Source organism: Vicia villosa, unplaced genomic scaffold, assembly GCF_029867415.1.
Source record: "Vicia villosa cultivar HV-30 ecotype Madison, WI unplaced genomic scaffold, Vvil1.0 ctg.000030F_1_1, whole genome shotgun sequence".
NCBI classification, from domain to species: Eukaryota; Viridiplantae; Streptophyta; class Magnoliopsida; order Fabales; family Fabaceae; genus Vicia; species Vicia villosa.
This window is the reverse complement of record NW_026704964.1, coordinates 1,325,599-1,341,092: the sequence shown is the minus strand read 5'-3', so window position 1 is coordinate 1,341,092 and position 15,494 is coordinate 1,325,599.

Sequence of the window (15,494 nt, the reverse complement as noted above, 5' to 3'; positions counted from 1 at the left end):
CAAAGAGAATCAAGAAGAAGAAAAACAAAGAAAATATATGGCGCAGGTGGGGCTCGAACCGATGCCTCTGCGCATCAAACCTTAGGACTCATCACTTCGCCACTAGACCAATTTCGCTTGGTGATATTGAATGAACACGGATCCTACTTAAACACTCAAATGACGTGAACAATTTTAAAAAAAACAGCGCCCTTACGTTCGTCTTCCTCGCGTGGCTGTTTCCTTTTTTCTGCAAATACGTGAAACATCCATAGCCCCTGCAAGAATGCGAATCGGCACACATACTCAATAAATCGCAAAGAAAACCATGGCCTAACCCGAAATTACTCCCTGAGTACAGTAGTACCACCATCTTCGTCTAATTCAACCTAGAATGGGAGATCCCAATTTGAAGCTCCGACGACCTAGCAATGGTGTTTCCGTGTACCTGCACTCAAACTTTAATTAATCTATCCCGAGAGCTTCGTAGCATCATTGTGAACCTATATATGCAAACAAATTATACCAATCATGCAAGAGTTATGAGAATCGATACACAAAAAATTCACCAAAACCGTAAGCCTTATGCCGTGATTCTGGACGCCTTGGTCATTAGTAGCGATTGGTATTGCTTCAGAGAGACTCCAGGGGTATGTTAGAATCAACAAGAATTCGTGAACCAGCTTCCCTCCCCAAAACCGATTAGCTTTTTCCTTTCAATTTTTTCTGAATTGGTCCTTATGCAAAACTTAGAAAAACCTGTGCTTGTGCTGTTAGTAAAAAGTTTATAAAAAGAAACGAAAAAAAATTCGATGAGGTCACTGTGTTTTGAAAGCAAAGTTAGTAATTATTTTACATGATATATGTTCAGGTTTAGAATTATGGATGTTTGGTTGAAATATTCACAATGTTAGTGTAAATTTTCTAAACGAACGTGGAGATGTTCCCTGTGTATGTACGTATCTGGGAGCCATCAGGATTAGTGAAATTGTTGGAATAAATCGGCCTCCCCCCCCCTCTTCTTTGTTTACAAAACATATTCATATGAGTCAATTTAGGTTTTTTTTCTTACACCTAATGGGCCTAAAAATAATCCTAATAATAACAGTTAGTAATAATCAAATTAATAGTAATAATATTATGAGCAATAATAAAAAGATAATAAAAATGATTAAATGAATAAAACAAAATGGCCCAAAGCAAATTGCCTCCCAAATACTTGCTACTCACACCTCCATTTTATTTTAACCGATTTATAAGGGAATTTTATAAGAGATCGAGTTTAATAATAGATATATTAAACCCTATGGCTCTTAATTTTTAACACCCTTAATGAATCAATAGATGTAAATTATATCGGGTAAATTTTGGGGTATGACATCCGTGCGAACAAGATTGAAGAACTTGAAGATTAATTTTCTTTATGTCTTTCCACTTGCTATTTTTTTGTAAACCTGCCTTTTTAAATGAAGTTATGCTCTCGTACTTATATTTACGTATGCTTAAGATATTTTCATTCTAATCAACTTGGTTATACATTTTGAACGAAGAAAATTATGTCATTCTGATCCTTTTAATAGAAATCATTTTGACATAAACTACATTTATTTTTTAACCTGCCTGGATACATTTCTATCTCTACTAAGCATCATGATTGACTTAACTACACTTTTTTGATTATGACAAAAAGGGGGAGAATTAGTTACTGACAAATGTACAAAGAATTGTTGTACCATTCTCTTTTTCTGAAAGCTGCAGGAAAATCATATGAAAATAATGTTCCGAAAAAGAATCATATAGATCTTCTAAAAAAGTGCTCTGAAAAGAAATACAAGCAAATCTTCTGAAGAGATACGCTGAAAAGAAAAATATACTCAGGGAAGTTATCTTCTAAATTTTTCTTTTAAGTATTTATTTCAGGGGGAGACTATACATTTCAAGGAAAGATTATACATCTCAGGGGGAGATTGTCTTCTTATATACAAAATTTCTGATCAGAACTTAAATGTTTTGTCATCATCAAAAAGGGAGAGATTGTTAGAACAAGATTGAGATCTATGTTCAGAATCTTATTTTGATGATAACAAACACATATTTTAGTAACAATCTTATTACTAATGATTTTGTTGAATGTGCAGAGGATATCTTATATGTATTATTCGACATGCATCAGAATCATTCTATTTAGGATACGAAACCACATGCTCAGAACAATGTTGATATTCGTCTAAAGAAACAAGGATGATAGTTATATCAGAAATATTCTGTTAGAAGTTATTTATATTCAGAAGTTGTTGAGTCAGATGTTCTGACGCGATTGATCAGAAGCAAAAGTTATGTAGGCTGAAGAATGCAAAAGATCAGAAAAGGTTCAGACAGGCTCAAAGTAATAGATCAGAAACATCAGCTGCATGAATCCTCAAAGGCCATCAGTAAAACAAACAAGAAACATCTAAGAACATAGTAAAATGTTCCAACCAAGTCACATGCATACAATCACAGTGCTCGAAGTAAAGACAAATGATGATATCTATCTTGGCTACATCTTGGAAGAATGAAAATGAAGAAAACACGCCACCAACAGTAATTATCACTAAAGATAAGATTTGCCTTGGAAATATGTATTTCATGATTCAATCGAGGCAAAGCATTAAATGCTATTTAACAAATATGCTTTAACAAATATGCTCCAACGGTATTATACCAAGTCTATTTAAAGAGCAAACTTTGAACTTGATGGTGTGGAAATATAGCAATATAGCAAGCACGAAAAATACACATGAGAGGCTAATATGTGATGATTTAACAAGAGTGTAAAAATACACTACTATGTGCCTATGTAAAGAAAAACTAAACTGAGGAAGAGAAAATCTACTTGATTAGAAGCACTCCTGTAATTCTCTAGAAACTTAATTCATGTTAGAATTGGTGTCCTTAAGTATCCTTCTGATATGGATACTTAAGAGGGCCAAGAGTTCCTGCTAGACTCTTGGAGGTTTCTAGGTAAATAAACGTTATATCTCGTGGAGATCCCTGAACGGTTTATTATCTAGTGTTAGTCACTTGCAGTTGGCTTGTGTATTGTATTGTTAGTCACGACAGTTGGTTGTGCATTTGTAATCAGTTTTGATTATAGTGGATTAAGTCCTCGGTTGAGAGAGGCGAAATCACCTTGGCGGGTGGACTGGAGTAGTTTGAGTTGCAAACAAACCAGGATAAAATGAATGTGTTCTTTACCTTCTAGCATTTCAAGTAATCAAGAGCTTCCACACAAATACTCATCAGAAAGGTTTACACTTATGCTTTCGAAATACATTCTTAAATATAATGAGAAAGATAAGTAACCAAATGAAGAAGTGTTCTCAAACTAAAAAGAAATTTCTAAGAACACAATTCAAACCCCTTCTTTCTTGTGTTTTTCTCCCCTTAAAAAATGAGCATCAAGCACGTGTACGCATCGACAGAAATAAGGGGAGGTTGTTTATAAGGTAATTTTTTTGGTTTTAGGTTTGTAACTGTTCGATGAAAGCTCCTTAAAAAACAAGTTCCTTGGTACAGTCCCTGTTATAAGGGAAATAATTTATTTCACCTAAACTATTGAAGTGAAATGAACATATTTAGTAAATAATTTTTACCACACCGCTGAGGCAATATCTCTTGGCTTAAAACTAGCTGAAATATATATGTTTAACCTTTTTCCCTTTGATTTGCAGGTGTGAATGAAGCTCCACACATGTATTGTAGTGCGACTCTAAAAGAATATTCTGATGTAGTTATCTGATGTAGTACTTTTACTCATTGATTTACCGCAGATTCGAAGATGAAAAAGCTTTTTGCTGTGCGATATCACATGAGCGTATAGGTCATGATCTTTCTATTCTCTCAGTTTCCAAATTTATCTTTTCTTCAAAATGATATTGAACTCCATTAATGTTCAAACTAATTGTTTTGTTATATATGCAGACAAGACTTGGTGATTCTATACCGTAGTGATCTTCATGACATATTTGATCCTAAATCTGTTTCAGAAAGTAAGTTGTTAGTACAACCTAAAATACCATAGTTGTTAATTTTACATGAGCAGTGTCGTGACGTGTCGATGGTTGAAGAAGCTGTTTGAAAAATAAAAATTGGTATTGAACTTGGCATGAGAGTTTGCAAAATTTATGATCAGATGTTTGGATGCAGACTGAAAGATATATCAACTAAAAGACTCAATGGTTATGTATGTTATGTCACAGTAATAAGTGTGTGCATAAGATGGATGCAGGCTGAAAGATATATCAACTAAAAGACTCAATGGTTATGTATGGATTGTAGGGACTGAATGAGATGTACATGACTTGGTCTGGATTTCTGAGTTGAATTGAGTTTGAATGAACTGTGGAAATAGTCATGAACGAAGTCAGTTTTTTTAAAAATTTGTTAGCGCAGGGTAGGATTAAATTATGTATGGCGTAGGACTGGTACAGTAGTATATGTGATGCATTGTTATGGTATGGATTGAAGGTTTATGGTTTTTTGGAACAAATGTTAGAGCCAATTAGAGAGGTTTGTAACTGTTACTGAAGGTTAGTGAAAATCTGTTAGTGTGAATCAATTAGAGCGGAGTGAAAATCTATTTGAAACTACTGAGAGACTTGAGAAAGCCTATGTTGAAGATTAAATCACACCACAAGAATATGACCTACAGTGCCAATATAGAAAGCCTTTGTATTCCTAAATAGAAAGGGTGAAATCTTACAGAAAATTGAGTATACAAAGTTGTGTTTTTATCATTTATGTTATTTAATATATATATATATATATATATATATATATATATATATATATATATATATATATATATATATATATATATATATATATATATATATATATATATATATATATATATATATATATATATATTTTTTGAACATATCATATGAGAATGAGTAAGTTATATGAGAATGTGAGAATGTAATAACAAGGATTTATATTTAATGGTTGAGATTAAAAGATATTTTTTAAAATTTAATTATTAATTTAGCTTTCTTCTTAATGACACGTGATTTATTAAAGATCACAATTTAATCTCAACCATTCCTTTTTCAATCTAATGGTTATTAAGGATCATAGAAAGAGAAACTAATCCAATCCATTAAATTTTGATTTTGTTGATTTTAATGGACCGGATTCATTTATCTCATTTCTCGTAATAACCAAGTGTTCTCACTTGAGTCGTCCTATATCTATTTAAAATAATAAAGCAAAAGGAGTATTTTGGCAAGTTTGCCAAGTGTCACTCTCTTATGCTTTATAGTAATTTTTTCCAATCTATTTATAGTAACTTCTAATTATTTCATTATATTTTAAAATTTTATTTTTTATATATTTTTTAATTATATTTATTTGTATGATTATTCAATTTTGGGAATTTGAAATTGCAACTTAATACTCATTGGAAAATAGAAAGTCATTTAGCATATTTTCCATGTGAACCATTCATTTATCTTAGCTTAATGCTAGAAAAGAAGAAAAAAATCCAAACTTCTCATCTCTCGATGCTCTCTCTTTCTCTCTATTCAAACTTTTCTCAAATTTATTTCTTCCTCTTTCAAGAATTCATACAAGCTTCAACGGTTTAAATCAAACACCACACAAATTCACATCAGAATAAAAACAATCAACTAAACAAAAAGGGTAACGAAGCAAATCCGAAGATGTTGCTGATGGTGACGGCGGATGGATGGTGCTCATCGGTTGGGAGCTGCTCGCGGCGGGATCCTTGCCGGAGTGTGAGACTATGCGGTTACAGTTGTGAATGAGGGAGGATCTCTATGGATCTTGGTGGTATCGTGGAGGCTATGCATTGGCGTTGTGTTGCTTGAATCGGTGTCGATGTTAGTGATGGTTACAGCAGGTGCATAGACGAGCAAGGATCTTATTTGTTTTCATGTTTGCATTTATGATGTTATCTCCGTTTCCGTTATCTTTGTTAAAGTTTGAGTTTCTTAGTTTGAAAAAAATCTCTTGCAATAGAATATTGGATCTGAAAACATCATTTTCATTTGGTATGTTTGACTGCTTTTCTTTTTTATTTGCTGAGTTAATTATCTTCTAAAATATTCTGCATTTTTTTACCTGTAACAGATCTGGTTTCAACATGTAATTGACATGAGATTTGGTTTTATTTGCTGTTATATCACAGTTAGCGAGGGAGGACTAAATCAGTAACATGTGGTGTTTTTTTCTCTCAACAAGCAAGATTGGTGTACAATGCTATTAAAATGGGAGTAGATAAAAATGTCAAGAGTACTAAAAGAAGAAGAAGAAACAACATATGTACAGGTTTGATATGATTTTCTCCTCTCTGATTTGTTTTTTTTTTCTTTCTAAATTTCATGTAATTTTGTGTACCCATCTCTCAGTTATATATGTTTGTTCTTTACTCTTTTCTTTCAATTTCTTCTTATTTCTAAAATTCAATTCATATTTGATTTCGTTTTTTGTTAACTGATTGCAGAATATTAAGTTTTCTTCCTGCTTGCAATGGTGAGACCATTTGAGTGTGTCAAAGACAATTTCGACCATAAAGAACTCTGGAAGCTCGCCGTTACAGTTCACCATAAGTGGAATGTCATATCCAACACTAAGGAGCACTTTGAGATGATTGTGGTTGATAAAGAAGTGAGTTCAAATATTGCATAATGTCCCCGTTAGTTTGAATGTGTTTTGTTTTATGTTTTTGGTTTTATGTGTTTCTTGAATGTTATAATGTTTTTGATTGATTTCCAATTTTATAAGGGACTGATATCCATGTGGTTGTTCATCCGTTTTATTGCAAGACTTACAATTCACAATTAGCTGTAAACGACACACTGTCACTATATCAAACTTCCAAGTTCTACTAAACGATGTTGTCTTCAAACCTTCCCAACATAAATTTCTTTTGAATTTTTCCAGAGAAATTGAACCACTGTTGGTGATACAAACAACAAACATTCAATTCATGAAAAAGTTGTCGAAGTTACTTCCTTCAGTGACCTTATTTCAGGAAAATGGAAAAAGGATGTATTGATATGAAAAATGTTTTGATTTTGTTCTATGGAAAATAAATAAAAAAATTTAAGTCTCCACTTACGATTTCATTCTGGTATTTTCTAAACAAGTTTATGGAAAACTTCTGGCAGAAAAGAACATAATGACTCTAACATGATTTTGTTTTAACTCTAAGGATTGAATCTCAGAATTGTGGTTTTTAAACACTGGTAGTGTTTAAAACATATGGGAAGCCAAGAGAATGTTAGAAAGAAGTCATGAATTACAATTAAAATATATGCTAATTCATTTTAGTTTGGTTGTGTATATTTAGGTAGTTTTCTTTTTACTAACCATTTTTTATTTTGCGAATTTTGTATCAGGAAGGTGGATGAAATGACTTTTCATGTACCTGACTCAAATATTACAAACTAATGATTTTTAACATTGCCTAAAGCCCATGCATGCACTATTTGGGTTGAAATCCTTGATTACTACTTCAAATATTGCATCTTACTATGTAGTACTTATTTTCATTTCTATGTTGATTTATCTAAGTTGTTTAATTTAATTAAATTTTACTAAATTCATATGTGGGAATTAATCTTTTCTTTTTATATTGATTTATCCTTTAGTGAATTAGTATTATATGTGTTTTTAGATAAGGTGTTTTTTTTTTAAAAAATATACTTGATCATTATTCTTATTCTCTCATTCAAGAAGAATTAAATTCTTTCATTTAAGAAGAATTAAATGTTATTAAAAAGAAATACTAAATAATTAATAAAAAATTGATTTGGGTAATTATGGAAAAACACAAAATAATTTGTTATTAATCGACGTAAACTTGAACAATATTAATCGGATCTTAGCATTGATTCTACCTATAATCTTTGTCTTTGAATTGATTAACCTTTTTCAGAAACAAAACAAAATTTTCTCAAATTAATTTTATTATATATTTTATTTAAATTAAAATTAAAATTATTATGACATTTATTAAGCCACCATTTAATTGAGTCACTATAAATTACATTACAATTAACTTGAAGAATTCAAAAGGCAAAAACTATTTACAATGCATCGCAATTATGGTACACAACTAACAATACATGTATTATTGCATTTATGATACACAACTCACAATACAACAATTAATTAATTGCCAAATAAAATTAATTAAAATTAAGAAGAAATAAGTAAATGCTATTAAAAATATAAACTAAGTAATTAATAAAAAATGATTTTTCTCTCTCTTTTCTTTCGTTCGCTCTTTCGTCATTCTTAAATCTAATTTTTTTATTTTTTACGAATATCTACAATAATGAATGTTAAAGATTAGATGTAATATAAAATATTATATATAATAGGCTGTTAATTTATGAATGTTTAAGGGTGCATTTGGAAGGAGTTTTGGTGTATTTTTCTTATGGTTAATAGATAAAATGAAATTTATATTTTATCATAGTTGATAATAATTTTCTAAAATAAATTATCAAATATTTTTTTAACAAACATTTTTTTTAAGATATGAATGGTGTAAGATTTTTGTAAACATCCGAAATTATATATTCTTAATATTGTTTTATTTATTTTCTATTCATTTAATTTATTTTGTTAATAAGTTTTAATTTTTGATTAATAAATAAACCATAATACTTTTAGATTAGGTCTTTTTTCTATTCCTTTTAAAAAAATAATAAAAAATAATAATCATAATTTTTAGAACCCTGAACGTCATTTTCCCTTTTGTAGGATTTTCTTCTAAAATGTAAAATATTGCTGAAAAATAAGTTTTGAGTTACTCTAAGATAGAAACAGAATAAAAGAAAAATAAAAACTAATAAAGTAGATTTAAGTGTCATTATCAAGATAATATCCATAATTTTGAGTTGTGATAATTTATTCAATTTTGAAGAAATTTTTGATAATCTTAAACTTTTGATTTGCTGAAGTTATAGCTTTAAATTTTCATACTTTTGCTCACATTAATATTCACTTTTCGCTTTTATTTCATGTAAATGTACTATTTCTATTTTAAATTTTTTGTTTATTGACAAAGTTGTGCTTTTTTTATAATAAATCAACTATTAATATATATTTTCTTTTCTATTGATGACTACCTATTGATCACTTTTTTTTGAAATATTTTGTATTTAATATTTAAATGTTATTTAATTTGTTCAGGACTCATTTTTTATTTTTTATGTGCATTTTATTTATAGAGTATTTGAAAATAAATAAAATTTTATTAATATCTTAATAACTCTTTGTTATTTAATTTTGTTATTAAAGGTTAATGTACAATTTTATTTAATGTTATTTTCAATTAATAAAAATAGTAAATTATTCAACAAATTTTAATGTTACTATAACTTTATTTATAAATTATAAATAATCATAAAATATTTTTTAATTTAAGAAATTTTGTCCCGTGCCTCGCACGGGTAAACTCACTAGTATATATATATATATATATATATATATATATATATATATATATATATATATATATATATATATATATATATATATATATATATATATATATATATATATATATATATATATATAGGGGACGACTCAAGTGAGAACACTTGGTTATTATGAGAAATGAGAACAATGAATCACGGACATTAAATTTGATTTTAATGGACTGGATTGGTTTCTCTTTCTAGGATCCAGTCCATTAAATATTAAGGATCTTAGAAAGAGAAACCAATCCAGTCCATTAAAATCAAATTTAATGGTCGTGATTCATTGTTCTCATTTCTCATAATAACCAAGTGTTCTCACTTGAGTCGTCCCCATATATATATATATATATATATATATATATATATATATATATATATATATATATATATATATATATATATATATATATATATATATATATATATATATATATATATATATATATATATATATATATATATATATATATATATATATATATATAAAGCCAAGTTGGAAGTCACATATATACTTTAATGCAACACGTATATAACAATTAATTCTCTAATCTAAAATTTATTAATAGTACTATAAGCAAACAATAATAATAACAGCTCCATGAGATTTTGTCAAAGTAAACCATTCAATAAAATATAATAAATTTTATATGTTTTTTATTTTCTTATTTTTCTTAAAGAATTTATTTTAATTAAAAAATATGATTTCAATTGTAATTTTTTTTAATAATATATAAAATAATATAAGAAATAATGATAATAAATTATATTTGTTTATTTATAAGTGGCTCTATCGGTATAATGAATAATTTATCCTTTTTTTTTTCCTTTCAAAGTAACAATAATAATAGCCACTATATGAGATTCTGTCAAAGTAACACTAAATAAAATACTCCCACTATAACATGAAAGGGAAGTTAACAACGTAACTGTCGGGTAAATTAAGACTATATACGATGTTACCAACAAATACACATGTTTGGCAAGACTTTGACCATTTACTTGTCGATATATAATCCTACATATCTCCACGTAGTTGCTTTTCATTGGTCACATGTACACAAAATTGAAATATAAAATATTACTACTATTAATTATAAATTTATTAACAATTTTTTTTAATTATATATTACACAAAAAAAAATTAAGAGAAAATAATAATATCAAAATAATAAATTAGGATGTCAATCACCATTCCTTAACAACTTTCTAATATTGTATTTTGTAAGTGAGACGAGAGAAAATATAAAAATTAAAAATAAGTGATGAAGATGAACACAAGAGAGGTGGCGAAGAGGATTAAAAAATATTAAATTATTGATTTTTTTGATATTTATAAAATATAAAAGAAGTGAATATTAGAAAATAATGCATTTTATTTTTGGTGTATAGTAAAGACATTGCCATTTTTACTGAAATTTACTATTTTTTGTTCAACTTTTATAAGTATGATTTTTTTACTTAAAATGCATAGGTCTATCTTTAAACCAAGTTGTTGCCTTAGATGTCAATGCAATATCAGCAAATTGCCTTAGATTGTGATTTGTGACCAAATTGCTTTAGATGTCAATGCAATATCAGCAATAGTTGTTGCCTTTTGTAGGGTCCACAAAAGACTGGATCACTAGCTAAAATACTTTTAATCCATCCTTAACGTGTTACATTTTTGTACACTTCGTCATTAAAAAAATAATTGTATATTTTTAACTACATGCATTACTGATAGAATTGTAAACTTCATTAGATTATGATTAATGAGTTGATCTATTACAAAGTCATGGTACACGTATTTATAGAACTCTAATGCATTCATGTTTCTCGCTATGTCTACTGTAATAGACCGTGATAGGTCTCTCACGTGAAATCTAGCGTGTTTTTTAACTATTCAATCATTTAGCTACGATGTTAAATCGTCACAAAATTTCAGAATTTATTTAGCAGTGGTTTTAATCCGTCACAATATGAATAGTAAAAGATTTGTGAGTTTGAAATAGTCATCAAACAGTAAAAGTTTTGTGACTATTTGAAACTGTCACAAAATGAACGTAACGAATTTGCGGCGGTTTAAAACCACCGCTTATTGTTGAAAATGTAAAAAAAAAATACTTATGTGAGAGATCTATTAAAATCACTCATCGTAGACGCCGCCCATGTTTCTTTACTACACACTCTTTTTAGACTTGTGTAAAGCTACTGTACTGTGTTGCACAATCACATACAAACATATATATATATATATATATATATATATATATATATATATATATATATATATATATATATATATATATATATATATATAGGGTTAAATATGTTAGTGGTCCCTATAAATATGACACTTTTCACTTATAGTCCCTACAAAAAATTTCATTGAATTTTGATCTCACAAAATTTTCCGTCACAAATTTTGATCCCTCCCGTTAGATTACTCTAACTGAGGCTTACGTGGCACACCACGTCAGTAGTCAACACTAAAAAAAAGAGACAGATTGCGGAGGTTTTAAACCCTCTTTAAATAACTTAATAAACAATAATTGTTTTTACAATTTCTAACAAAATTATAATAAATTAGTATTCATAATAATTTTTATAATTATTATAAACATGGCCAATAAAGTATAAATTATGAGTGGGACAATTATTTATCTTTTATCAATTAATCAAATTATTAAAGTCTTAGTCACCTTTCTTATTTTTTTTTGTTTATTTTATTTATTTAGTATTGGTCCAGCTATATATATTTAGATTCATTAATTAATTTAACTTAATATTTTTTTGTATAATTTTTATAAAATTAATATAAATTAGTACTCCTAATAATTTTTTTATAAAAATTATAAACTTGACAAATAAATCAATAAAAAATATTATATAATTTATGGGTGGGACAATTATTTATCTTTTATCAATTAATCAAATTAATTTTTTCTATTTAATAAAATAAATGATAATAAATAAATTATACTTATTATAAAAAACTATATTTAGCAGAAATACATGTCACTTACGTAAATTAGTATTTTGTTTAAATTTGACAACAAAAAAATAAAGAACAATAATACACCTATTATAATTTTTTATACTTTACTATTTTCATCTTATTTTTTCGAAAATTATCGTCGAAGGTTGATGTTGGAGCATGCAATTTATATTCGGGAGAACTATTTGTCATTAATTAATACGGTAATTTATTTTTTTATCTTCAAAAAATAAAAAATGATTATAATATATAAATTATTTTTTTTATAAAAGTTATATTCATGACAAATATTTATAGTAAAAGAATAAAATTAGTGGTTTTTTTTTTTAATAGCCAACATCAATATTAAAATAATAATAATACATTAACTATAGTTTTTTACACATTAAATTTTTAAGAGCTTAAAGGTAGTGCACTGTCAGTGTAAAATATTTTACACGGTCAATGCATCACAACCCTTAAAAACAAATACTTTTTATGTGATTCAAATAAAAAGTCAAATATCTATAAAAATTAACAATTATGATTGTACCGACAGTGTAAAACTGCTTTACACTGTCGGTGTATTTCCATTAAATCCAATTTTTAATCCTTATATAAAAATAATTTTTTGCCACAATTCAATTAGTATGTTTTAATTTTTATATTTTAATTAAAAATCATAATCATTATATTATTATAAAAATATATAGGGACAAATGAGAATAAAAAATTAATTAAAATTATTTCTTTTTAATATTGTCGAAGTAAAAATAAAAATAATTATAGTAAAATTAATATAATTTTTCACACTTCAATATTTTTTTTTCATTAATGAGAGAAATTTAATATAATTTGAATATCTTCAAAACAAAATTACAAATGATTATCATAATAATATATTTATTTGCAAATTTGAATGATTTGTTAAACATTAATTTATTTGTATTTGTATAGACCTTCTATACTGATATTCTAAACTAATGACATGTAATGGTCTTTACAAATTTCTTGTTATAGTGATATATCAAGCAATATTAAGATTTAAAAAGAGCTATAAATATTCTATATTAAATGGAACTTCATTGTATTGTATCTATATCAAGCAAAAAAGGGTATTTAAAGCAGGTTTAAAACCCCTGCAATCTGTCTCTTTTTTTTTAATTCTATCTTTGTCTGACGTGGCGAGAAGTGTGGCATTCCACGTAAGCCTTCGTTAGAGCAATCTAACGGGAGGGGCCAAAATTTATGACGGAAAATTTTATAAGGACCAAAATTCGACGAAATTTTTTGTAAGGACTAAAAGTGAAAAGTGACATATTTATAGGGACTAAAAACTTATTTAACCCTATATATATATATATATATATATATATATATATATATATATATATATATATATATATATATATATATATATATATATATATATATATATATATATATATATATATATATATATATAACATAAAATGGTGCAATTTGTGCGACACTTCTAATACCCTCCACTCCATGCCCACAAATTCAAGAAGGGATGTAGTGAGCGACTTTAAGTTTCGTGCAAAGGTTAAGTCGTACCAAAAGGCTTAATGAGAGTGTCTGCAACTTGCACACTAGTAAGGACATGCTAGATCTTCAACTTTTTGGCTATGACTCTCTCTCTCTCTCTCTATCTATCTATATATATATATATATATATATATATATATATATATATATATATATATATATATATATATATATATATATATATATATCACTAAATGTATGTCGAGCTTAATATATTTCTTTTTGACATGAAATATTGGATTGTGTGACAAAAGCACTGCACTAAGATTATCACAGAGAAATGTAGGAGGAAAGAAAGGCATTGCATGTTTAGTCAGTTGTGATTCCAACCATATAAACTTTAAAGTGATTTGAGCCAAAGCACGATACTCTTCCTCAGTGCTTGATATAGCAACAAGAGGTTGCTTCCTGAACCTCCACTACACAAGTTTGAGTCTGAAGAAGATACAAAGGCCAGAAGTAGACATGCGACCATCTAGATCGCTTGTCTAATCTAAGATACTATAGACTGATAGAGAAAATTTGTGTGCCAATGAAGATGGAAAGAGCAAGCCATGTGTAATAGTGCAACCGAGATCATCAACATCAACACCTATCACCCATAAAACTCTTAGACCTTTAATCAATGAAGTTAGATAAACATCTATGTCGTTCCTTGGTTGTTTTGGACCCGAAATCAGCATTGATAACATCATATATTTGTGCTTCATGCATTACCGCATAGATAGGTTGTAAATTATGAAAAGAACATGCCATGAAGTTGCTATCGATCGGATAAATAGGCTTCTTAAGAATGTTCACCTCAATAATATACTTTGAAGGATAAAATGAACAAGATCATTTTAATCGTGTGATACAAGATATTATTTGTTTATTTTGTGTGTAAATTATTCGAAATATGTACTCCCTCCAGCCTTATTTATAAGCATAAGTCTTTTAAATATTTTTCCTTAAATATAAACAAATGTCAAAAAATTTATGCACATTTAATGTCTCTATTCCAAAAGTATTCTAGCATTAATTAGTAAATATTGTTAGTGAATGACATTTAATTAAGGGTAGATAAGTATTATGTTAGTTATATTTTATGGAATCAATAAAATTAAATACATTTGACTATCACTTTTTTTTTTTTTACAAAACTTGACTATCACTTTTATTAAGCGTGAAAGTTGTCTTTTTTGCTTATAATTTAGGTTAGAGTAGTATTTTTTATTAATCATCTGACAAGTAAGCTTCTATAGCTTACTAATAACAATGGTTGTAGTAAGAAACTCACTGAGACAAGTAGGTCTCATTTCTCACATTTTTTTTCATATAGACAGGTGGACAAGGGTAAGAAAGGTTTCACAATGATTGAAGCTAGAAGAGCTTTTCATAATTTTTTTCCAAATTACAGGTATGTCTTTTTGATTATGTTTAAGATTTTGTCTTAGTTTAATTTTATGTTATGTAACTTTAGATGTATGGAAGTTCACATTGTTATAATA